Source organism: Electrophorus electricus, chromosome 6, assembly GCF_013358815.1.
Source record: "Electrophorus electricus isolate fEleEle1 chromosome 6, fEleEle1.pri, whole genome shotgun sequence".
Taxonomy (NCBI): Eukaryota; Metazoa; Chordata; class Actinopteri; order Gymnotiformes; family Gymnotidae; genus Electrophorus; species Electrophorus electricus.
The window spans coordinates 22654487-22680017 of NC_049540.1; the positions used below are offsets into that span (position 1 = coordinate 22654487).

At 51.6% G+C, this 25531-nt stretch overlaps 1 protein-coding gene across 5 annotated transcripts in view; it reads right to left on the minus strand.

Moving 5' to 3' along the window:
- cadm1a (cell adhesion molecule 1a) overlaps window positions 1–25531 on the minus strand; it is a 196091-nt gene that overhangs the window by 64448 nt on the left and 106112 nt on the right. The gene's annotated exons all lie outside the window — the stretch shown is intronic.

Genomic DNA, 25531 nt, shown 5'->3' on the forward strand with positions numbered 1-25531 from the left:
GCCGGACAGGCAGGACGCAGCACAGCAAAAGGTGTGAGAAGGGCACTCATCCGTTACAGTCGTCCTTAAGCGAGCGGAACGCCGGTTACCCGGGGTTACCCAGGCGGAGGGTGGGAGGGAGGTTGGTGCCATTCTGTGCAAAAAGCCCGGCTCGATAACAATTTCATGGCAAATCTTCATGTGCAGGTGAAACAGCAGGAATCATGGTTTTTAAACCGGGGAAGGGAGGAGGCGGCAGAGGCTCGTGAGGGAGGCGTCCCGCGAAACATTACCTAAACGCGCCTACTCCCGGCATGCTGTGCCCTGGAACTTCATTAATTAGGGAGCGTGGGCAGCACCTGGGCTCAGCCTGCTGCAGTCCCCCATCACCTCCTGGCCTAATGCACCAGTCCCGCAATGGCCGCCGTTACTTTGAAAAGCACTTATAGCCAAAAACCATGGATGAATTGTGCACTGAGTCAGATTCTGATTAGAAATCCAATTTCCCCATGAGTATTCCTGCCAAATTTCCATCATGGCGGTGCACTAATTATTATCTCCCCTTTAACATCCAGGGACTGAGAGGCCACAGTGAAGCAGCCTTCATACTCCAGCTCTACAATTTCATACTCCAGCTCTGTCAGAGCAGTTCTACAATTTCATACTCCAGTTCTGCCAGAGCACCTCTACCATTTCATACTCCAGTTCTGCCAGAGCACCTCTACCATTTCATACTCCAGCTCTATCAGAGCACCTCTACCATTTCATACTCCAGCTCTATCAGAGCAGCTCTACAATTTCATACTCCAGCTCTGTCAGCATACCTCTACCATTTTATACTCCAGCTCTGTCAGAGCACCTCTACCATTTCATACTCCAGCTCCGTGTCAGAGCACCTCCAACCATTTCTCCCACATAAAGTCATCCGAGTGAGCCAAAGCTGGCCCACGTAACCACAGTAGCCTCCGGTAAACACCACTGGAGGCACAGACAACGTCATAAGCCTGGCTGACCGCTGAGACGACCACAGAAGATGCTCTTCAGGCATGTTCCCATACACTCTGGTGTGAATCCCAGGCCACAAGAATACATTTACCACACGAGGCATGTAAAAACTGTCCTCCATCCAGCATTGCTTTGGGCTAGTTTTCATGTCAAGTGGAGGTAGCGACATCCTCGCATGTCTCCGAACACTCTGTCTGCTCCTCTGCTGCAGCCAGTCCGTGTGTGTGGTATACATGTGGGCGGCAGCTGGGGGGGGGGGGGGTCTGCTTCGGGATTCATGGAACAGGGCCGAGCTAACTGGCTCAGGGCCGCTGGGGAGAGAGGGGGCCGCCCTGGAAATCAGAGCCGGGGAGAGACCGCCGCACAAGCCGTTCCGCTCATGTTAAGTAAATGCCAAACGTCATAAGAATAATATCGTGCTGGCTTCTCAACCCCGGGGCCCTGCCAGGGCTTGGCCGGTCCTTTCAGGGGCCACGCGCCTGTGTCGCCGTGCCACGCTCCTGCCCGAGGTAAGGTTAACCGCTCCGACCAGAGGAATGCATTAAACATGAGGCGGCCCGCCCGACAGCAGCTCGCGCCTCCAAAATGATGGCAGCATTAAGCTGGCCGTCAGCACGCATGAGCTGAATTAATGAAGGGCCTGGGCCTTTCCTTAAACCGAGATCACACACAGCCTGAGCACTGCCTCCAAAGACCGGGGTATTGACAAAGAACAGACAGGGATGGGAGGGAGAACCGGAGAAGGTGTGTGTGTGTGTGTGGGGGGGTGGAGGGGTGTGGACATCGTTAACACAATTACTGTTAAAAATACATAAGGCAACTTGGTGTGACCACGTCAGCCCTCATATAAACACTCCCTGCCACTGGCCCCTGTAGGTGACAGGACGTCTTGCACCGGGACCCCTCATCAGGATTAGCAGGTCCTCGCTGCAGGCCCTCACATGGAGGAGGAGGGGCAGGCCCTGCACGCGCTCGCGACACGGTGCCTGCCCTCCGAGGGCGAGCCCGTTCCCCAGCTCTGCCGGCGCTGCGTGGATCACAAATCCCTGCCCATGGGGCGTTCAATTAGACATGATAAGCGAGCGCCATTAAAACAATTATCAATAGCGTTCACAGGCTGCTCTCTGAGCCTCTGCCATCGGAGGACGAGACAAAAGGGGCAAAACAAAAGTGTTCCCCCGGCGGAAGACGCGGGGAGTGGCGCCGGGGGCACGCGAGAGCCCTGCACCCGTTACCTCCACCGGGTCTCCGCTTCGGTAGTCGAGGGGAAACGAAGCGGTGGCCAAGCGGCCACGCCCATAAAAGCTCCTCCTACTCCAGCAGCCTCACAGAGAGGGGCGGAGTGAGGGCACCTGACCCGAGCAGGGGGAGGGATTTATGGACCATCTGCTGGCCTGTGATTAGACACTGTTGCTGCCACTCCGATAAGCTCCACATTGATGGAATATTCAGCCCGGTGTCCTTGAGCCACCTCACAAGAGGGAGAGGAGAGGGAGAGGGGGAGAGAGAGAGAGAGAGAGAGACGAAAGCGAGAGGGGTCACCTCCTTTGGCTTCCGCAACCTCCATAAGTGTCTGACTTTGAAGTGACTTTTGAGGTTTCTGAACTTTGCGTGCACTCTTTCAGAGATGCCCCAGCGTCTCAGCACGCTAAACTGAGCCCGTAATCCAGCAGCTTTCAAATTGGACGTGCAGCGGTGGTCTCCTCTCACCATCCAGAATAATCTTGGGGATTAATTTTCTCCCATTGTGAAAGCCTGGCACTGCTATGTGCCATTCCATGTGAATCCATGGAGAGCTAGCCAATAGCGTGGCTGCTAGCCTTGTCAGACCCACCCGGAACACTAAAGGTCTTCCCCTGATGAGTGATGGGAGTGCACATGCAATGATGTGTTCAGACACTATGGCACTACTCCCACACACACACACACACACACACACAAAAACACACACTCACTCACCCACACACCCCAAATCCCCACCTCTCAGCAACACACACACACAAATGAGACATGCTAGGTAGCTGCGCAACTGAGGTTAGAGCAGGGTGTGATCTGATCGCCACCTCTAAACTGTGTAGGAAAGGCAGCAGGCCCAGCGCGGCCCCCGCGCAGCTACAGTCGGCGTGCTTTTCTGAAGCTCTACAGCACTCAGCGTCCGCGAGAGGAGCGTGAGAGGAGCGCGCTCAGCCAAAACCCTGATCTGGGATCTGAATCTGACTAACAATCTCTGCGACGAGGTGACATTTCCATTCGCGTTGGCCTCGGTCACGCCCTCAGCAGAGGCATGTCAGAAACGAGAGATAAGGTGGAAATTCCATGAAACGCCTTTCCGATGTCGAAAAGGAGGGAGTGGAACGTCGCCGTCAGTGCGAGAAAACTGGCTTGGCGCGTGAGCCGTCAGCGGCTTGGGGGGGGGAACGAGGGCAGCTGAGGACTGTCCTACCACGGCTGGGGCAGTTGCGCTCGCATGCCACTCACTCTGGATGTGACTCCGGATGCGCGCAGGGTGGAATCCGGCCGGCCACGTCACCTGCCGGCGAGTGGGTGTAGAGAGGACACTGCAGCAGGGTCAGCTCAGCCTTACCTGCTCGGTCCTCCACCCCTTTTCACAGCATTTAGCTTCATCCTCACTAAAACTGGATTGGAGCTCAGTGCCAACTGGTTTGTGGCGCGTTGAACATTTTTCATCAAAAGGTGACTTACTCCCGGAAAAAAAAAAGCTTCTCGTCTACTCGAACGGGAAATTGAACTTTTATAATTAGCAAGCTAAACATTAAAGACCCGCTTAAACCACCGAGTGCTTTCTAAAAGTAAGAACTCACACAGTCACTGAGGTAGAACAGGGTGCGGTGGGGGGGGGCGGATTTTAAGCGAAAGGTCAGACCCTTTTTTAAACGAGTGTCCTTCAGCTGGGATAAAAACACATTCTACTCAGGGTAAAGTCAGTACTGTGCCCTGAACAACAGACTCAGCATGGGCCGTGAAGAGTCCTCTCTCGTACGCTTTGACTCAATGAAATCATTTTGGCCGTTATAGCGAATGAAATAGTCCTTGTTCTGGAGGGGTTACAATCATAACAAACATATAAACAAACAAAAGCCACTTCACTGTTTTTGGTTTTAAAAAAAACTGGGAGAGGACAAGGTTGTTTGGGCAGACGAGAATAAAAAGCTTGTTCGGCTTTGTGAGAATAAAAATCCGCTTTCGGAGGGTGCCGGGAGCGGGAGAGACTGACATATTTTGTTGACGAGCAAGAACCAGCGAGGGTCATTTTGAACATCTTTCAAACTCCCCCACGCAAGAAAAGAATTTGAAGCCCCTGGTCTCTTCCAGAGGCAGCTGCCAGGATTTACTGTCCAATGTCTATTCATCGATGTATTATCCAGGGACTTGGACAAGATTAATTTGGTCCAAACATTCTCGCGAAATTCAGGAGAGAAACGGCCACGCTCGGTTGTGGAAAGTCTGCACAATGCGGCCCTCCCACCCCTCCCCCACCCACTCTCCTCTCGCTCTCAGGCCTTGCTTTCTACTTAATTAAATCAGCCTGCCCCTGGTATCAGATGTTCTTTGATGGAATACTAAAACATATCCATTCTCCTAATGCCATTACAGAGGACAGGGCAGAGAGACGGGTGCTTTAATCCCCGGGAACAGCCCACACAAAACGGCGAGTGCCTGCCGTTCTGCCATTAGCTACATATTTGCTCCTAAGATAGCGGCTCCGGCTTCCAGCCCGCGTTCGGGCTGCTGACAGATAATGACGAGCCTCGTGTCGGGAAATTCGACACCCCCTCCCTCCACCTCCACCTCCACCTGCACCTCCACTACGACCACCACCACCTCTGTTCCAGTGCGGCGGAACGAGCGACGCCTCGGCTCCAGCCGCCGAGACTGGGACTTCCAAACGAAGCCCCCGATTCGTACAGGAGGCAGGACGGCATCAGACTCCTGCTAAAACCCCCGGGCTGGGGGCGGCTTCGCTTTATCTGTCGTTGGGGGATGTGACAGCAGGCTTCATCGACGGCGCAGCTGCACCCGGACTTTCGTACGGCTTTGATGCAGCGTCAGCGCTGCTCAGTCTGTACAATGAGCTCCGCGGTGACAGGAGCTACCACTGGGAGCGCGAGGCAGCTCAGGCCCAGACTCACACCACCACCCACACGCCTGCTCCGCTCCTGCACAACTGCATTGCGCTGGCACCATGCCAGATAGTGCCATCCATGTCTCTCTCTCCTTCTCTCTCTCCCTATCTCACTCTCTCACCCTGCTTCTGTTGCCATGATGCGGTTGCCGGGGGTGGAACACCCTAATGGGCAGCGGTGGTTCCCGGAGAGGCTGGCTGGATCGACGGATGAAAGCAAGTGAGGGGGCAGGCGAGGTGGCCGGGTGCGACCCCACGGCTGGAGCTCCTCAGTGCGGGCCGTTAGGGTGCGCTCAGGTGGACATGCGTGCGCAGGGCCCTGCTGGGCCGGGGGCCCATTATGTCTGCTCTGCACAGCCCTGCCTTAATCCCCACGTTTGCGAGGTCATTGCAGATCATTATACAGTAGGGTACCATTACAGAAACACTCCACTGAGCAGATTTCCCCACCAACATAAATACACGACTCCAGGGATATGCTTGGCCTTCACGTCTCTCTCTGTCTCTCTCTCTAGCTCTCTCTTTCTTTCTCTCCCACACTTTTTTTTATGTGAATCCAGAAAAGCATGTAATTAAATCTGCAGAGATTGCATGAGCAGGAACAAGTGATGCAGTCAGCCAGAATGTGTGCACTGCTGTATGCTGGCATAAAGAGGCAGCATGAAACAGAAGAGGGAGAGTAAGTTTGCACTGCATCTGACAAGGCAAAAGACACACACACACACACACACACACACACACACACACACACACACACACACACACACACACACACACACAGAGTTATTTTCCCATCGCACCCCGACAAAGGAAAGGTACACTCATTTTCCACAACGAGGAATATTTTTACACATATTGCAGCCCGGAGTCCCCGAATAGCCTCCTGGAAACTCCACTAGCCAGAAAGCAATAATGACCTCACATAATTCCCCCATTTTTTTTTCCAGGAGTGCCGCGGCCCATTCCCGACCTGAGAGATGCCGTCTGTCCTGAGCGATCGGAAAACAAAGGTGAGCACGTTTTCACGGTCCTGGCTTTAATTGGGAAATAAAGGCAGCTCGTTAGTGTCGGGCAGCGGAGGCATCGGCCCTGCGGCAGCAGTCGTGGATGGGCCGGCGTCCTGCTTTCTGACTGCTCTCCGCGGTGGCATCAGGGGCATCAGGGGCCGTGCAAAAGGGGAACCCCAACGAGCTTAGCGTGCAGCGGGACTGGGCATATATGCATGGGAGGTCAAACCTCCCAGGCTCTGACCACGGGACCCGCGGAGGATCCCCTCTTTAAACTCGCCTGTTGAAAGGGTCCTTTGTGTGATGTCACGTAACCCCAGATAATGTTGCTTCCACTTGCAAGTCTGCCATGAAAAGGTCCTTTGAAGGAACCCTGAGGGATTTAAACATGCATCACTTCTGTCCTTGAAGACACCTTACGGGGCTATATACAGTCCTCCAGGAGGCTTTGAGTTCTTTTCCCATAGAACTTGGGGAATAGGGAGAGAATGCTCTGTGCGAGTAGGAGTGTATGTGCTGGGAGTGAGTATGTGTGTGTGAGTGTGTGTGTGTGTGTGTGTGTGTCGCAGTGTTTGGCTGGAAATGGGGCAGCTGCTCTTACAGCAGTCGTCATCCATCACTGGCCCAGGCTGTCTTCATCTCTCCCTGCTGCACTCAGGACTAAAACACATTTACCTCAGAGGACTGCTCCAGGCCAGGGCCGAGCTGGGGGGTGGGGTTTGGGGAGCGAGGGAGAGAGAGACAAAAAGACAGGGAACCAGAAGAGAGGGGGAAAGAAGAGAAAGTAGAAGGGTGAGGAAGTAAGTGAGCGTGACAGTGAGTGACAGAGAGAGTGGGAGGGAGGGGGGAAAGAAGGCAAGGGGCAGCACAGCGCAGGCCCGGAACTGTGGGGGCAAACCGAGATCTCCGCGAGCTCTACGCGAGCTCTCCTGATGAATGCCACTATCCCAGCGACACGAGCCAAAGCAGGTGAGGAGGCATGTATTCGTCGCCCACTGTCCTTTCAAACACGTTTTCAGATCATCTATTGATATTCAGCCAAAAAAGGAGGAATTGGGAAGGAATTCCACCCCCGTCACGCTCCAGGCTTCTGGAGGCTGTTATTCCCATTTAAAGCTACACTGGAAAAGCGGGCAGGAATACAGAGCGAATATTTCACTCTCAAGACTCAACCAGTCGTGTGAACAAACAGTGGCACCACTTCACACCACCTCATTTCAGACGGAGGACTGATTGTATGTGCTCGGCAGTTCCATCTGAAGTGCTGCTTCACTGCTATTATGGAGCGCAGATTCTTCTAGAATAAGCAGCAGGCTCAGTGCGGCGCTCGGAAAATTGAACTCTCATAAACACTCCATTTCTACATGGGAACTAAGGCGAAAAAGAGCTCGTTCGTTTCAAAAGCGGCACAGCGCTCGCGGGAGGAAGGGAGCGGCTGGTAGTGGACATGGAGAAATGGTTCTGTGGACTGGCTGATCCATAAAAGCCATTTGGAATAGATTTGTGATGTGGATTACTGAGCTAGCGCTGTAGGACATTTAGGCCGCACTAACCGTTCCATTCCGGTGCTAGCCTGGTGTGCTTGCAGAGAATGGGCAGACTGCTGTGCACCACTGGAGGAAGCTATCACACGTGCCTTTGTTCTACAGAAAAAAACCCTACAGTTCACGTTTAAAGTGCTGGCACGTGCGATTGCCAATGTTGATGGCTGACACAGCCAGGCAAAGTGATATTGAGAGTGGACGGTTTGTTTACTTGTCTCAACAAACCAGGATGGCTTATCCGTGTTGTCAAATGCAATAACACGAGCAGTGGTCTGTTCCCCATTTTGGACACCATAAGGTCCTTATTCACAACAAAATGTCATGGACGGATGCTACTCTATTTAGATGTTGTCACGGGGACCGAATCAGCATTCACAGCTGCCACCAATCAATGGTGTCCGCACAGACATGACTGTGTGCACCTGCCAGACTGGCACATTACTCCCGTCCATAATTCAATTTACCACTCAATCCTATTTCCATGGTCTGTCATATTTATGCCAGCCAAAACCCTACCCCCCAAAAAACAACAACAACAACAACAACAAAAAAAAGTAAAACAAAGAAAACAAAGAAACAAAAAATAAACAGAGGGAAGGGAATAGTAACCTGGGGAAGGGGAGGTAGCCGCAAGGTGAGCGGGAAACAGGAAATGGTTGGGGGATAAATACAGGCTCAGCGATGTCTCAATTGAAAAGAGACCTGCTATCATTTAGAAATGGATTACTGGGCAAAGTCAATATTAAACAAACAGCTTTGGAGTTTAAGGCTCAACTTACAAAGGTATTAAGATTAGAAGGTGTGATAAAAAGCGAGTGGCCGTGCGATTGGAAACGCTGTTTTGGTGGTGCGGTGGCGGCACAAGAACTTGGGGAGCTGAACGGCGATACCGGTCTGAGGGCTCGCGTGGGATTTCCACAAACGCCGGCGTAAGCCATATGGATTTTTTCTCTGGGTTGTGGGCCCATGGCCAAGCCATGTGATCCGGAGGCATGCCAGGCACAGGGGATGTGGAGCTGGAAGCTCCAGGGGACTGATGAGGTGTCACTGTTTGACAACGCTGGGGATTGTGTACCTAACCCACTTCTGAAGTGTCATTTCTCCTCATTTCTCTTCCTCTCACTCTCCATGGCTGCCTTCCCTTTCAATACACGATGGGGAACTAGGGGGAAGGGAAAAAAACATCTTTCCACAAATCAGTGCGAAGAGCAGAGATCATCTTCTCTAATGTCACATCTTTTTATCTGGGCCTGACACGCACCATGCACACCGCAAGACATCCAGCCAGTAAAGGTCACCCTAACGTGGAGAACACAGACTTCTCTGCTGTCTGACTCTCGCTTCCGAATAGGTTCACGTTCTGTCTCTCTCTGCGCGGCTGTGGGGTGCCACAAGGCTGCATTATGGTTGCCAGGCAGTTTTCCTCCTGCGGTTCCAAACAGTTTCACGAGCGGTCGTTCTCTCGGCCTGCTTGCTTTCCTCGTCACTTCCCCTGTCCGCTTCCTCGGCACCTGGGATCTGCTGGCCAGTCAGCCTGCGCTCTGCTTCCTGGGGTAGTAACATCCATCAACCCTGACACCAATCACCGGAAGCCCCGCCACCCCACAACACGCTTCCTCCAATTTGTTTGCCATTTCAATGTCCTTCGGCAGAGCTTCCGTCAGACACCTGTCCTGACCACCTGCTACCTACCTCGCCGAGCGTGGCAGAAAGGGGGAAACGGCTTATAATCAGCACTGAATTTCTAATCTTCAGCCACTATTTTTATCTGCTGAGCAACCTCCCCCGCACCACTGTGAATGTGAACACACACACCCATGCACACACACACACACACCTACCCACCCACCTACACACACACACACACACACACACACTGCATGCTTTCTCATACACACCAGCACACGCCTCCCTCAATGGAGATCACAGCTATCAGTCAGCTATAGCTTCTGGCAGAGATGCAGAGAGCACTTCAAAAGGATGGGCTACATCTGCCGAGAAGCAGCTCTATTTGTGCTACATCTCGGGAAGTGCATGTGGAGGCAGAGCCAGGACATTGTTACCGATCCCCTTCAACAGCCAGGGAAAGGAGAACGCAGACAAGGAGCAAAATGCAGCTATGAACACTTTCCACAACACTGGGCAGCACCGCAGGCTTCCTAGGCTGGAAATAGCGCCGGATCCACAATTACCACCATTACCCAGTGTATGTCATCCTCATGGCATTATTCAAGAAACCAACTGGACAAGTAAGGATGATGTAGCAGTACCTGGGCTGTGGAGTGCTCTGTTAATGAGGCTGTGTTTCAGCTGTTACAGTGTCCAAACAAGTAATCTCCCTACTTGAAAACCACATCATTCAACAGCACATGAGCATCGCACCCTCGTTGTCCATATTCATCAGTATGCGTTGTCACATTATGTTTACTGCCTACATACAGTCATGTGGTGTGAGACTGTTGGACAGGTGTGTGGATGTGAGCAGGCCTTGGCGTCTGTCTCGCGTGGGCGGTGGTGAGCCTGGCGGTGGCCTGGTATTGCAGGGCGCCTAACACCCCCCAACCCACCCCTCCAACTTCTACATGTGGCAGATGCCCAGTAAGAGTGTGCGAGGTGTGCCGCGGTAAAGACAAGACACCACGTACTGACACCTCCACCCAGAGCCCCTGCCAGCACAGAGCGGGGGAAAGCTGTCTGATTCTACCGGTGCGGCACCGGCAGAGAGGCCATCACAGGCACCGCGGAACGCGGAAGACGGCACTGCGTCGTCTTCCTGAGAGCGATCGAGCAGACAAGGCTACAGGCAGGCCCAGAGCTGCGAAACTTTCTCTTGTGCTTTTACAGTCCCAGCCTGCGTGAACCACTGAGAAACAGCCTGGCAGCCGCCCAGCTCCACAGACACCATCCACACTCAACTCTACTGGTCACAGCTGAATGCGGAGACACTGAAACAGAACAAAGCCAGTTGCTCATCCACAGTCTGTTCCTCACGTACAGTCACATCTTGACCCACAGTCACTCCTTCACCCACAGTCACTGCCTCATCCACAGTGACTTCTTCACCCACAGTCACTCCTTCACCCAGTCACTTCCCCCTCAGCCACTTCTTCAACCACAGTGACCTACTCACCCAGTCACTTCTTCACCCACAGTCACTCCTTCACCCACAGTCACTTCTTCACCCACAGTCACTCCTTCACCCACAGTCACTTACTCACCCAGTCACTCCTTCACTCGCAGTCACTTACTCACCCAGTCACTCCTTCACTCACAGTCACTTACTCACCCACAGTCACTCCTTCACCCACATTCACTTACTCACCCACAGTCACTTACTCACCCAGTCACTCCTTCACTCACAGTCACTTACTCACCCACATTCACTTACTCACCCACATTCACTTACTCACCCACAGTCACTCCCTCACCCAGTCACTCCTTCACCCACAGTCACTTACTCACCCAGTCACTCCTTCACCCACAGTTATTTACTCATCCACAGTCACTCCTTCACCCACAGTCACTCCTTCACCCACAGTCACTTACTCACCCAGTCACTCCTTCACCCACAGTCACTCCTTCACCCACAGTCACTTACTCACCCACAGTCACTCCTTCACCCACAGTCACTTACTCACCCACAGTCACTCCTTCACCCACAGTCACTTACTCACCCACAGTCACTCCTTCACCCACACTCACTTCCTCATGTTTCTACTCATCATTCAGCCACATGCACATGGTGAACATAAATATATGACAAACATTGGCCTCTCTGCGATGAATGCCCACTTTTCTCCTGCTCTCTGATGCACACACACACACACACACACACACAACACACACATGCGCACACACACACACACACACACAACACACACATGCGCACACACGCACACACACACGCACACACAAGCACACACGCACACACAAGCACACACACATGCGCACACACACACAGAGCTGTAATGTCCATACAATTACAGCCATCAGCAGCACTTGTTGCAACGGTAACAATGGCTGCCGAAACATCTGACAACAGCGCAGCGCATTCGCACCAAGAAGTCAAACGCTTTACAACAACAGGCACTACCGGAACGACTGAGAATTATGTGTAAATCTTCACAGCTCACAGCATCAGCCAGCGCCATAAATCTTCCATGAGCTCTGCTATCTTAAATGATAGCTTTAAATGGCAAGCCCTTGTTGGCTAGAAGTCCTCTGGGTGCGGTGGTAAAGAGGCCCTTAACGCGTGGCACACTTAGTAAATATACTTATGGCGTTGGGCGAGACATTAAAATACAGGGAAGAGCTGGAGGGAAGAGAAAGACGCGCTTGTTCTTACAAGGCAAAGTCACAGTGGGTTTATATAATTGGGCTATTAGCACTCAAATGGCTACAGTGGCCTATAGCTCCACTCAAAACACGTTCCCTGGTGAAGGCCACGTGACGCTCTAGGGATCCAGCTACAAGGATGGGAGTGTCTGAATCAGAGCTAGGCGAGGACAAGTCAAGCTCTATAGCCTCCCAGGACAACCCCCCCCCCCCCAAAAAAAAAAAAACCAAACAAAAACAAAACACATCTGTGCGCCTGCCATCGCTAGATCCTGTTTGAAGCATGCTAATCCTCCAGGTTACATTATGGAAAAAAATTGAGAGGACCGTTTTTTTTAGAGGATTATTTGAAATTCAAATGCAAATTGAATTTCCTAATTCAATGCAACATGGGATGCCTGTTTTCAGCAGACAACAGGTATTCTGTCTCTTTGGAAAAAGGAACTGATCAATCATTTAAATGGGGCATTATAGAAAGCTGAACAAATGGGCCCAAATGGATTGTAAGCATCGAGCGGCTCCCTAATATATTCAGACAGCAAGATTGATTGACAGAGACTTATGCAAGAGAAGATGTGGTTATAAACCATCTGTTATCCATCAGAAAAAAATGTCCATGTCACATAGAGGGAGGGAGAGAGAGACAGAAAGAGAAACCACTAAAGATGTCAAATTGTCATCGTGCCTCCCAAGTGTTCTCTCTCTCTCTCTCTCTCTCTTCTCTCTCTTCTCTACTGTCAGATCACAGGTTAGCCAGTCCTCTCCATGATCCAGGCCAGATTATTAGAGTTTACATTATTGTACATGACATATGGCACAGAGCAGGGGGAAATAATGAAGCTCCATTCATATGAGCATCTTTTCCTCCTTTCGAGCGTTCCAGGCAGCCCAGCCAACTCCTCTCATCTCCAAAAAGCCAGTCCTGTACCACCGTGAAGACAAAGGCAAATATCACTCCTGCCAGAGGAAATGAAATTCTCTGAAGCTCCAGTAATAAACAGCGGCCTGCGCAGTGTGGAGAAGCCGGAGGAGCCAGTTAGAGAGTATGCAAGGCCTCTGCGTCGAGCCCTAATGCCATTCTTCTCCACCCGCCCCCCGTCAGTCCCGCTGCCCAGCTGGGGGTTCTGAGATCGAGCTTAATTTATGGCTGGTGCCTTTATTGATTTGTCAGAACAAAGTGTGTCAAGCAGACAGGAGAGAAAAGTTATGATGAACAGGAGGTTGGTGACTAAAATGGAGGCGTGTAAATCAAAAGATCTCCCCGCTTCTGAGCGTGGCACGGCCCACGCCACGCCTCGTGCCACGCCCCACACGAAACGGCCCACCGCAAAACCCTCTTCTGCTTAAGCTGCGCAGAAATGTAGAGAGCGAGTCGCACGTACAGCGTGCTTCATTTTTCAGAAGACACACACGGGAGTTTCGGTGTAACATGGGGAGAAGTGAGGAGCAGTGGAGCAGCAGGTTCTCCGACCCAGCGCAACATGCCGCAGCCCAGCCCGTGTATTAGCCATCGATTGTGTTTTTGTTTTTCTTGTCAAGGCTCATTTGTCTGCTGTAATTTAGCCTAAACAAGATTAAAAACACCTCAAAACAAGGCTCATCATAAAGGGAAAAAAAGCAAAAAACAAGCGAGTACTCAGAGAGCTTATGCTGTGTAAAACACGAGAAAGGAAAGAAAAATAGACAGAAAACTAACAAACATAAACATATAAACAAAACAAAGAAGGTCACAACCAATGGCTAAGCTATAAATATCTGGATTGTTTCTCTTCTGCTAGACGTCCATTCTGCCTGCATTAGAATATGAACAGGAGCCACGCTAAAACCACGAGTCGCCCCTGTCCATGTTGTTGACAATGGGATTGCTTTCATGGTTGGATGAGGATCAGCTATGGAGGACAACAGGGCACGTTTTTTCCACCACACCCGCTTTGAGCAGGTCAAATCACATGCGGGCGTTGGGACCGGAGAGGCTGCCGGCCGAGGGAAAATTTAGTCCTGTTTGGTCTTCTGGTCCAAGAAGCTCGAAATGATAGCCTGGGAGAGGAGTGAGCAGGAGAGGGGTGAGTGGGAGAGGAGTGAGAGGGAGGGGAGCGGGAGGGGAGTGAGGGAGAGGAGTGAGAGGGAGAGGAGTGAGCAGGATAGAGCGGTGAGTTCCGCTGTAATCCGCATCCTCCCCTTGGGACAGGTAGAATTAACGAGGAGCAGATGGCCACTCCTTTAAGGTCACTGCTTCCGCTTCAAAATGCACCTCTCTCTCTCTCCCTGTGTGTGTGTGTGTCTCTCTCTCTCCCTGTGTGTCTCTCTTTGTCTTTCTCTCCCCCTCTGAATCATTAGGTCCATGCGCAGTGCCCTGTTGCATAACGCACGCGTGCTGTGTAGGCGCTGGTGGAGCACAGAAGCTGCAGCAGAACATTTTTGCGAGATCAGCCAATCAGTGAAGGACACAGCAGGACCGAGCGGACTGAGCGGGGCGAGCGGGTGGCCGGGTGGTGCCGTCGCCCCTTGAACTTTTGAGGGGAGCGGCCCGGCGAGCGGATCGCTGGTTTTGGGAGGCGGCTTATGGAGGAATCAATGGCTTATCCGACTCGACCTCCTTCGGAGGTTTGAGTAAATGGGAGCAGCGTGGCATGTACTCAGCAGGCTCTATGCAGAGCGTGTGTGTGTGTGTGTGTGTGTGTGTGTGTGTGTGTGTGTGTGCACACGAGCCAGTGAGGCTGCCTGTCTTTGGCTGCAGAGCACTCTGGTCGGGTCCACCAGGCATGCTCGTGCTCTCAACCAGACACCTACACCAGCCTACGAATGCCACTCTGGCCACGGCTGCCTGGGCCTGCTGTCCCGCAGATCCACGCTGCTCTGTTCTTCCGCACAGCAGGAACGGCACGGCCGCCGGCGTCTGCATACCGCACGTAAAAAACAGCCCTCGCCGCGGCCCGCAGGTACTCCTCGTGGCTGGCCTGGCAGCCATAAAGCAGCTGAAGTGGCGTGGCTTTCACAACGCGGCCGCTCACAGCATAATAGACCTGACTGCTAAACAGAGCACTGATCTGATTAAGGATCCACAGTGGAGCCTGAATCAATACCCCTGCGTTATGCGCCCAGCCTTGAATACTTAACGTGCGCAGGCTGCAGGGAACATCTCCGAGTTCTACGCCTTGCAAGGAGTGATTCATACGATCCGTCTGTTTTCCTGCGCGGCCGCATACTGGTGGCAGGTCGGGACAGACGCGTCCAGGGAACGGCATGCCTGGTGGAAATACCGCAGAAGCTCCCAGAGGGTTTGACGTTGAGGGACGGGGATGCGGGGTCGCAGGGTGCACTTTTATCGCTCACCTCCACCTCCTGATCCAGAATGGACCAGAGGGGGAAGCAGCATAGCTCTCTTTCACCTGAGTCAATAAAAGCAAAGGAGCGGTGTGACGCGGAACATCCGGAGTGGCGGTGGCGTGCACGGTTTGATCAAATGTCGCGTATCCCGTCTGTGGCCCGGAGTTCAATAAGCCCTCGCCACTGACAAGAGGAAAATGATCCAGTGAGGGAGAGGCCGTGTGCTCATATATATTTCAGCCTCTTTGATTAAAGCTGTATCTATTAACTGTCGGCGCTGTCAGTTGTATTTATAACATGTCCACAAATACGCATCCACGGTACATTTATCTGCCTGGCCCTTTCTCACACAAATGTGCACGCGCACGCACACACACACACACACGCACGCACGAGTACGCATGCACACACATATACAAAGTAATAGAGACCATATTTCTAGCAGAACGCAAGATGAATATTTGATATTGGCACACTACTTCTTCAGTTTCGAGGATAATCAATTATTTGTGTATGCTTTTCAGAGACAGCCTGGCTCTGCTTTAATAGTTTTGATAAATTGCAGAATAGTTTATATTAAAAGGGCAGAAGACATTACTATCAATCATCTGGCGCTTTTAATTGAGGAGACCGGTTCCCATCTTTTATTCCGCCAGACTCTCTCTCTTTGTCTCTCTCTCTTTCAAGTGATTCCAAAGCAAATTTTGCCGTTGCCTTCACTGGCGCCCCGCCTTTGCCTGGCCCAGTGCCCCGCCTCTGCCCGGCCCAGAGCTCCGCCTCTGCTCGGTCCAGGGCCCCGCCTCTGCCAAGCCTGGACCCCTGCCTCCATCCAGCCCGGCGCGCCGCCTCCGCCCGGCTCGATGTCGCGAGACAGGACACGAATCGTGACACGGGATCGACGACGTGGACGATGACGCATTACAATGTCACTTACCTAGTGTCAGCAGAGTGGATCGCAATCTAAAAAAACGCAGGCCACGCCTCTATTGTCTTGTGCCCCCTCTATGGCTTGCATTTAAATACAATGCCTTATCGCAGAGAGCCAAACCCTCTTCCCCATTCAGCGGGGTGTGGAGCGCGGGGAGACGCCACAGCAGGCCCCTGTAATGAATGGCAGCGGCCGGCGCCGTTACAATAGATGACAGGCCGGTGCGTGGCGGCCGCCGGCGTGACGGGCGGGAGGGGAGGGGGTGGCGCAGCGCGCGTTAATGACACTGCGGCAGCGCGGCGGCCTGTTGACATAAGCGCGCCGCAGCAGAGAGGGGAGAAGAGTCTACCCCCTCCATCAGCCCAGCGCCATCAAACGCCAGCAGCTAGCTACTGTCTCGGCCCCAGAGGTCACCAACTACCCCAGAGCCATTAGCCAAGGAGGTAATTTGATTCCATGGCCTGATACCATATTAAATAGTTTAGAAAGAGTGCTTAGGCCAAGAAAAATCCTGCTTACTCCAACAACAAAAGGACTTCTCTGGACGAGTAGCCGTAGAGAATGCTTTCTGCTTGATAACGGTGGGGAATTAAAAAGCCAGCTGGCTTTGTGCAGATACGGCACGCGGTCCACCGTGTTACAGGCGCATGGCGTGGCTTGCCAGGGACACTGGGGTTTGTGAGTTAGGGTGCGATTATGGCCGCTGATCGCATTTCAGAAGAAGTGGATATTGCACACATTATTTACCTCTGCTGCCAAAAGACTAACCCTCTAATCTAAATTGCATGTCCACTAAACTACAGTTCCACTCACATTACTGAAATATTTTCTTTTTCTTTTTCTTCGTGCCACAAAATAAGGTGAGATTGAATTTTTACAATTCTCTCGAAATGCCCTTAAAGTGGCTCATCAATACTGCCTTATTTTCATTTATAAGGCGGTAATACAATAAAAGTTTCCATCTATGAAGATAATACATTTTCTTAGATTTTCTCACATTCATTCAAAAACTGGAGAATTGCTAAATGATGATGAGGTTCTGAAGGAAAATTTCTTTTCATCTTTTGTCACAGTCTGACTCCTAAGTTGACGTTTGGCTCCGGTCTGCTGACTCCGGCCGTCTCACGCTCCAGACTCCATCCGGCTCCCTTTCACGAGGGTCGGCCTCTTCCCAAGCGTGTGCAGCCTGAGCTCCGGCGCTCCGAAGCGACCCTCCAGACAATACTCGGAAATGCCGGCGCTCTTCAATGCCGCTGGAGCTCATCGTCCACTCCACGCAGCCGGCAACGACGCTACCTTTTCCCGTCCGTGCTCGACAGCCTGAGCGCCTGCTCTGCGGCCCCCTGCTCCCAGAGGGCGGCTTTAACATTTGCATTGGTGGGCTCTATGGTAATATGCTCACACCCATTGATTATCTGCCATTTTCTACATGTGGTGAGCCAGGCCTGCGGCTCGATGCAGTCAGTTCAGGGAGCGGGTCGCTGAAATGCCAGCCTACAAATAATTAAGCATCTTGGAGGCTTTGCACATGGTCCCTATAGATTTTTGTTTGTTCAGCCTTGAGGTGGGCCAAACGCCAGGAACAGTTTGCATCTTCATGGCAATGAAGCCTGTGGCATCGCGGCAGCAGGTTGCGTGTATGGTGGGCCTCCGCCGGCGTCACGGAGAGCTCCGGCCCGTCCACTCCTAATTGGATGACGCATGCGCGCGACCTCTGAAAAGGCCTCCGACCTCACTCCGACAGGGCTCCACGAAAACAAACACCTCCCTCCCGTGAATGCACGCACACACAAACACAGAGGGGAAGGAGCGGCCGTGATTCTACGCGTACCCTGTGTAACCCTTGTGCTCGGAAAGCAGCATGCTGGGGGTGTTTGGGGGGTTTCCCTCCTCCCAGAGCCCTGGTGCAGATGGGTGGGAGGAGCCACAGACACGAGGGCGGCACACGACGCACGATCCCCGCCTCCGCTCTTTACGTGTCACTCCAGATGGAGTTTCTGATAACTGCAGAGGACATGGAGCAGGCAGTCGGGCGGAGCCGATCGCAATCTCGTGTGCTGCTGCACCGCGGGACTGGCGACAAACGAGCCACACACACTGACATTCGTCTGACGCGCTAATGGAACCTAGCGCTGTGCACGGGGGCGAGGGAGCAGAAGTGCTGATTTCATGACACTGCACATATCTGAGTCCTCGTTATACAGCCTCTCACGGAACGCGACTTCAGAAACACGAAAGAAGAACGGACGGGAAAAAAATACGTACGCGTGTGAACGACGTCTTGTGCTATGTGTAGTGATGGCATGTGCCGACCCGATATTTCACGAAGCCCAGCAGTACCTTTACTCAATTTCAGCACGTATATCGCGCTGTCATTGGCAATCATCAAATTAATATGACGAGCAAACACAGAAGGAGCATGCAGAGGCAGCAGGCTTCCAGATTTGTGTGCAGCTGTCAAGGGCAATCACAGAGAAACATGGCTGGGAGATCTGAGTATGCAGAGCCTGGGCTGCTCCGCTACAGGAGCAGAGCAGCACGCACTGCATAGGAGCGTATACACACACCCTCACACCCACGCACAGAGAAAACACACACACACACACACACACACACACCACATCGAACCATCTGAGACATCACTAGACCTTATTCTCTCTCTCTCCCTCACTGTCTGTCACTTGCTCTCTCCTCTTCTCTCGCTCTCTTTCTCCAGCCCAAATCTCATGATGTCTCTCTCTCTCTCTCTCTCTGAAAGGCATTCTCCCCTCTGTCTCTTCCTCTCTCACTAAATAATACAAGGTTGAAACTCAAATCACCACCATATCCATCCTAATGAGTACCCAGCCCTGAGCGACCTATATCCCGTCCGTGTGACTAGCGATATTACCTCTGGTGAAAAGACTTCCCAGCAGACCAGTGGAACAGACCCTTGCTCCGACTGACCGAAACACTGCTCTTTTTTTTCTTTTAACACGGCCTAATCTCACCACCGTTTCTAATTTCTGAGAGAAAGAGCAAAGCAAGCCCAGGTGGAGCACAGACCATGAATATTTCATCTACCAAAACAGCTACTTCTTATACAGAACAGCAAAGCAAACAGATGCAGCACGGGAATGCGCTGTCAGCCATGCCATGATCGACTCTCTTCTGGCACGCGCCTTCACTGCTTCCCTGGGTGAGGAGACAAACTATGAGTTTCGGGTTGCTGAGACTTCTAACACACACAAAGAGACAGGATTAAGCAGTCACTGTGCCCTGCTTTCGTATTTCTGATTGGCAAAGCTATTTTATCTACCGCAAGTCACGGAACCTGGGCCATAACGGACTGTGTGAATAGCACGGTTAGGGAAAGTATGTGTTGCTTGTGTTGCTTGACATGTGTTGCTTGTCAGTATTTACCGAGTTGTCAATTATTACAACCTCACACTAGTCTCAACCTTCACACATCTCAGCCTTGCCAGTGGAGTGGCAGGACAGACTCAGAATAGTGCAGGTGGAAGTGCCCTCATTGGCCGCAGACGCATATATCTGAACACCCTGCCCAACATCTCAGCGCACTGGATGGAGTACACACACCCTCTCAGCTCCTGCATGCTCTCACGCCATCGCGGCATGTGGTATTCATTAGCAGGAGTCCAGCTTCTGTGGGATCTCAGGGAGGTCACGCTCTCCACTTCCACCAACATAGCGGCGGCCCTCTGATGCTCGCCCTGCTCTGCACATGCACCGCGACTCCACCTCTCAGGCCGCCAGACGCTCTAAAGTGCCTCACGCATTTCAAACGTTACATACTTTTCAAAAACAATTAGCACATGGCAATCGGAAGGCTGAGGTTTGGCGCTCCTGCGACATGGGAAGAATGGGGGCAGCGTCCGGCGTTTGTTAGAGGCCGGACTGATTTACACACGGCAGGCTTATACACTGTAACCAGCTCCTATACAAAGGGAATTTATTTACCTCAATAGTGAAGGATTTGGAGAGATTAATGGAGTTGAGAGTATTTACCATAAGCCTCCTGATGCCTTTTGCTATGCCCAGCCAAACATGGATGAACATGTTGAAAATCTAATGCAACAGGTTTTAAAGAGAGATGTTTGCGTGGTGTCAGAATGAAGTGAGTACTTCCTTTAGATCGGGCGCAACAGAGCTCCGTGCTGACCTCGAGCCTGATCGGAATTTTAGAGCTGGGTGTCCTACGTGAGATAATATGTCCTCAGACTTGGTTTTGTGTCGGCAGGTTCTGACTGTGTGCATTGACCAACTCCACAGATACAAGGCAAGCAGGTCCATCCTCAGTGGTGCTAAATGGCTCTCGTGCCCTCTATGGATCACTCAGGTTCATAATTAGCCAGCTGAGCTGTGGATAGATAGTACCCCACTTTGTATTCCACAAAGCTTCTGGGTCACAATGAAGTGTGTGTGTGTTTGTGTGTGTGTGTGTGTGTGTGCACGTGCGTGCATGCATGTGTGTGTTTGTGTGTGTGTGTGTGTGTGTGTGTGTGTGTGTGCGCGTTTGTGCGTTTGTGCGCGTGTGTGAGACCAAACTTCTTCAAAGGAGCTGTTGGGAGTGATCAGGGCACTGGCTGGACTCCAACGCATCAAAGGCCTGGCAGACCTGCTAGCCTTAAAAAAATGAAAAAGGAAAAAAAGAAAAAAGCCACAGGCATGTGGATGGCAGGGGTGCACATCTCCAGTTGGTCAGTGGCCGTGTGCGCGGTGGGGGCCAGGGCCAGCCGAGGAGTCACGGGAGACGGAAGACAGGCCAGGCGTGTTCATTTTGGGGGAGTGCGGCGGGCACAGAGCAGAAGGTAAAAAACTCATTAAAGTGTGTGCTCTCCCAGCTGGCCTCCCTCGGTGACAGCGTGGCAGCAGCGCGCGCGTGCGTGTGTGTGTGTGTGTGGAGAGCGTCGGCGGGGTGGAACAGAGTCCGCGTGTTGGCGGTAGGTGAGCATAAAGCTCTGGGGAGAGTCTCTCTCAGACACAGTGAGCCATCAGACAGGCCTGAAAACGGAGGCGCGTTGATGGAGGCCCACCTGTGATCCAGGCCAGCTCCTTCAGCCAATTAAAAAGGGGGGGGGGGGGACGACGACAGGTAAACAGATGTGCATCTGGGTCAGGCGCGACTCCAAACGCAGGGAGCCGCCGGCCTTTGGTCACAGCTCTGCCTCTCCAGGGCCCTGGCCATTACTCCCCCTCATAGGTACAATTCTGACAGGTGGGACTCTCTAGGCAGCAGCCAATCCCACAGCAGCGTGCATGATCTGCAGCCAATTATCAAATCAGGAGATGGAGTCAGCCCCATGAAAGGCTTTAACCAAAAAGGGCTCCCTCGAGAGTGGAGCAGAAGGGGAAGCCAATGGGAGCTGCACTGAGACACATGCCACGGCGGAGCTGCAACAAGCCCCGCCCCCAGGACTTCTATACGACTACAGAAATTCATCCCAAGACGGGCAAGTGAAACAAACCATTAACATCAGTTGTCAGCTTATCTATTTCTGTGCTTCTTTTAAATACGCTAAGTAAACACATGTTGTGTGTCAGAACTGATAAGAGCCCAGATGCACCACACCACAGTGCTGCGCAGACGCTCGTCTGCTGCTGTCTCGGAGCACGACCCAGAAAAAAGCCTGCAAAGCCTTTATCATTTTATGACAAATCCGGGATTTCGTCCCATTTCTGTACCTCAAAAGGACAGTAGAGACTATACAAAATTTACTGCTGCATCTGCCATTGACCCATTATCCCATTAGTAATGTTTACATGGGTGTTTAATATTCTGACATTACCTTTGATATGCCAGTGTCCTGAATACTTACCACTGTTATCCCTGCAAGCCTTCAGGCATGACAGCTTACCGTGGAAGGCATGGAAGAACACGCTATTTTTAATAACACTATTAGACTATTAGATTCCCCCCCCCACTATTTTGGAAAGTTTCAGGCCATCAATAACAATTTCACAAATCCATCCTGATGATACAGTGCCCCAAGTTACTTGTTGAGCCAACATGGAAGAGCGAGCTCGAGGCAGGCCAACTCTCCGATAATTCATGCTTAGACACTACAAGACCGTACCACCGCCACTGATCAGATCCTTTTCATAATCTTTATGCTCGGAGGCTCAGAGGCTGTTTATCTCACCGGGAAAACACAAGCAGAACAGCACTGCCCTCCCGTTAAATCAGTTAACAATCATCACGCTAACAGGAGTAAAAAGGGCAACTGCCCTGATGCCAAGACGAACCAGCTTCAGAACCTGACCACTGTTATTCAGCATAGTGTGTCTATGTCTTATCACCACATGGCTGCATGTTGCTTACATCTGATGACAAAATGGTGCACCAAAGAAAAGAAAAGAACTCTTTTAACAAGAATACACGAGTGCCAAAGACTTTTAGAGGTGAAAACTCAATCTCCTCCCCCAGAGTCTCATGGCAGTGTGTAAGGACAGATAAAAACTCGTCACACTTGCCTGCGAGCTCACATTAAGCAGCCAGCGTAATGTCTCCCGCTCTGCTGTCTGTTTCTGGAGCGGTGGATTGTACAGGGCAAACTGGCTGGGTTAGCACTAGCCATCCCCACGCCCTAATTAGTCATGGGCAGATGCACAATCAGCATAACTGGATATTCCTCTTATTTATAATCATAATAATAATAATAATAATATTATTAATAAAAAAATGTTAAAAATCCCCCCTTTCAGAGCACTGCCAGGCTCAGCAGCAGCGGTGCAACACAGCTCTTTAGCACATCTAAAGCCTACTAAAAATACACTTTGCAGAAGTCCCAGGCAGCGTTGGGAACGTCTGATTGACACCAGACATATCCATGTGTGAGGAGCAGAGAAGGAACATGTCTTTCTAGCAGCCTCTTGATAAGAGCGGCTGCGTCAGCCTCACTGAAACCGTGCGTGCGTTCGAGATGAGACACGCCGTGTCAAAAGCGGAGGGTGAGGGGTTGGAGGAGAGGCTTGATCGCAATCAAATGATAAAAATAAAAAAAGAAATAATAATAATAATAAAAAAGGTTCCCACTCACAAAGACAGCCAGCAGCCTATCTTGTCTTTACCTTCCCTAATCTGCTGCTTCTGATTACAACCATTCATTACGCCCTCATAACAGACCTACGACCTCAAAAAAAAGGGGGCTGCCATTTCCAAGCCAACACGGTAAGAGAAAAGATGGAGAACTGTGGCCAGTGGGAACTGAGTATGAGATGATAGCATTACAAGGCTAAACACAAATTTGAAAAAGATACTTTCATAGATATATCATTAGAGCCGCATGTAGATATCTATGTCATTATATACCGAGTTTAAGTTTAATGAGATTTTTTAAGGGATATAGGGAAAAGACAGGATGGAAGGCAGCCATCAGAATAACAAGCAGCGCTGGAGCACTTGCCAATAGCCTGAGGGTTCAAGTTTGGTGGTTCTTGCTTACAAACAAAAAAAAGTGGGAGCAGTTTGGAGAAATGCCTATGGTTAATCAATGGGCCACACTAATGAAGAGTGGGATAAAACTAGAGAGACAGCAATAGGCTAGCACTGTGAGAAGAGGTTGGGGTTAGGCTAGCACTGTGAGAAGAGGTTTGGGTTATGCTGGCACTGTGAGAAGAGGTTTGGGTTATGCTAGCATTATGAGAAGAGGTTTGGCTTATGATAGCACTGTGAGAAGAGGTTTGAGTTATGCTGGCACTGTGAGAAGAGGTTTGGGTTATGCTGGCACTGTAAGAAGAGGTTTGGGTTATGCTGGCACTGTGAGAAGAGGTTTGGGTTATGATAGCATTCTGAGAAGAGGTTTGGGTTATGCTAGCACTGTGAGAAGCGGTTTGGGTTATGCTAGCATTCTGAGAAGCGGTTTGGATTATGCTAGCATTCTAAGAAGAGGTTTGGATTATGCTAGCACTGTGAGAAGAGGTTGGGGTTAGGCTAGCACTGTGAGAAGCGGATTGGGTTATGCTAGCATTCTGAGAAGAGGTTTGGATTATGCTAGCATTCTGAGAAGAGGTTTGGGTTAGGCTTTTTGAGCAGCTAGCAGGAGAACTGTGCGATCTGACTCTGATCTGACTACATATGAAACAATGGTTCCAGCCTCAAAAGCTGAAGGAGCAGGTGCAGTTCTTTGGGCAAGCATTCAGCTTGATGTCAGTGGGATTTTAGCAGCTCTGAAGGTCAGTTTTAGAAAAGTGACATTCAAGAAACAATAGCAAAACATATTTGAATAGGATTGGAGTAAATTTAATTCAGTTAAGTAGGATCAGGAGCTGCATTTAAGCCAATTTAATCATGCGCTCCACACCCCTCCCCGCACACACAAGCCCTCTCTCTTCCTGTCTGCTGTGGAGGGTGTGGGTGTACAGTAATCAGATGCAAGGCAGAGGTGTCATTTGCCAGCCAACAGCAATGGAGTGTTGATGTCAAAGCTAGCCGACAGGGGTGAGCTGGAAAGAGAAGCCAATCTTTTTTAAAAATTAGCCTGTCCCCTCCATCTGCATGCCCGCCGCAATTACCAGCCCAGTGGGGTGCCGTCCAAAAAGTGTGTCCAGCGGTATCTGTGATGGCACCCTTCCCCTGCCTGGAGAGGAGAGGAGAGAGAGAGAGAGAGAAAGAGAGAGAAACACTGTGCATGCGAGGGTGTGAGCGAGAAAGGGGCGGGGCTAGCGGCTCATCCGCACGGCTGCCCGGGTCTCCATGGAGCTGTGAATTACGCCGAGGCCCCTGGGGAGAATGACTGAGAGCTTTAAGCAGCTGTGGCCTGGGTCCAGCTCCAGCCTGATAGGGCCCGGTGAAGTGCTGGAGGAGCAGGCGGCGCTCTGCTCTATGCAAACCAGGTGAAGGAGACATGCAAGAGCAGGGTGGCACGCTGATTAACCGACTGGGTGTCACACGCAGATAACGCCCCAGAGAGGGCTGAGGTGGGGCGCCATTTGAGAGCCATTGCAGCCATGCAGGGAACTGGGGCCTGGTTTAAGCAGCTTAGCACCACTTGTGAGAAGGGCCCTCCTGGTGTGCTGGCGGAGATCTGAGATGGGCCCGAGCTTCAGCAGGTCCGGTGTTGGATGGAGAGGTGGGCACTGGCAAACCGGGTGTGAGAACCGAGCTGAATCACCAAGTCACCAGGGAGACCAGACTCGGGAGAGAGGGAGGAAGAGAAGGAGAGACAGCCTGAGCGAGAAGGTGTGAGGGAGGGGGAGCGTGAGAGAGCCAGAGAGGAGGCGGCATTAGCACTTGAGTATGCAAGCAAAACCGCACTTCTCC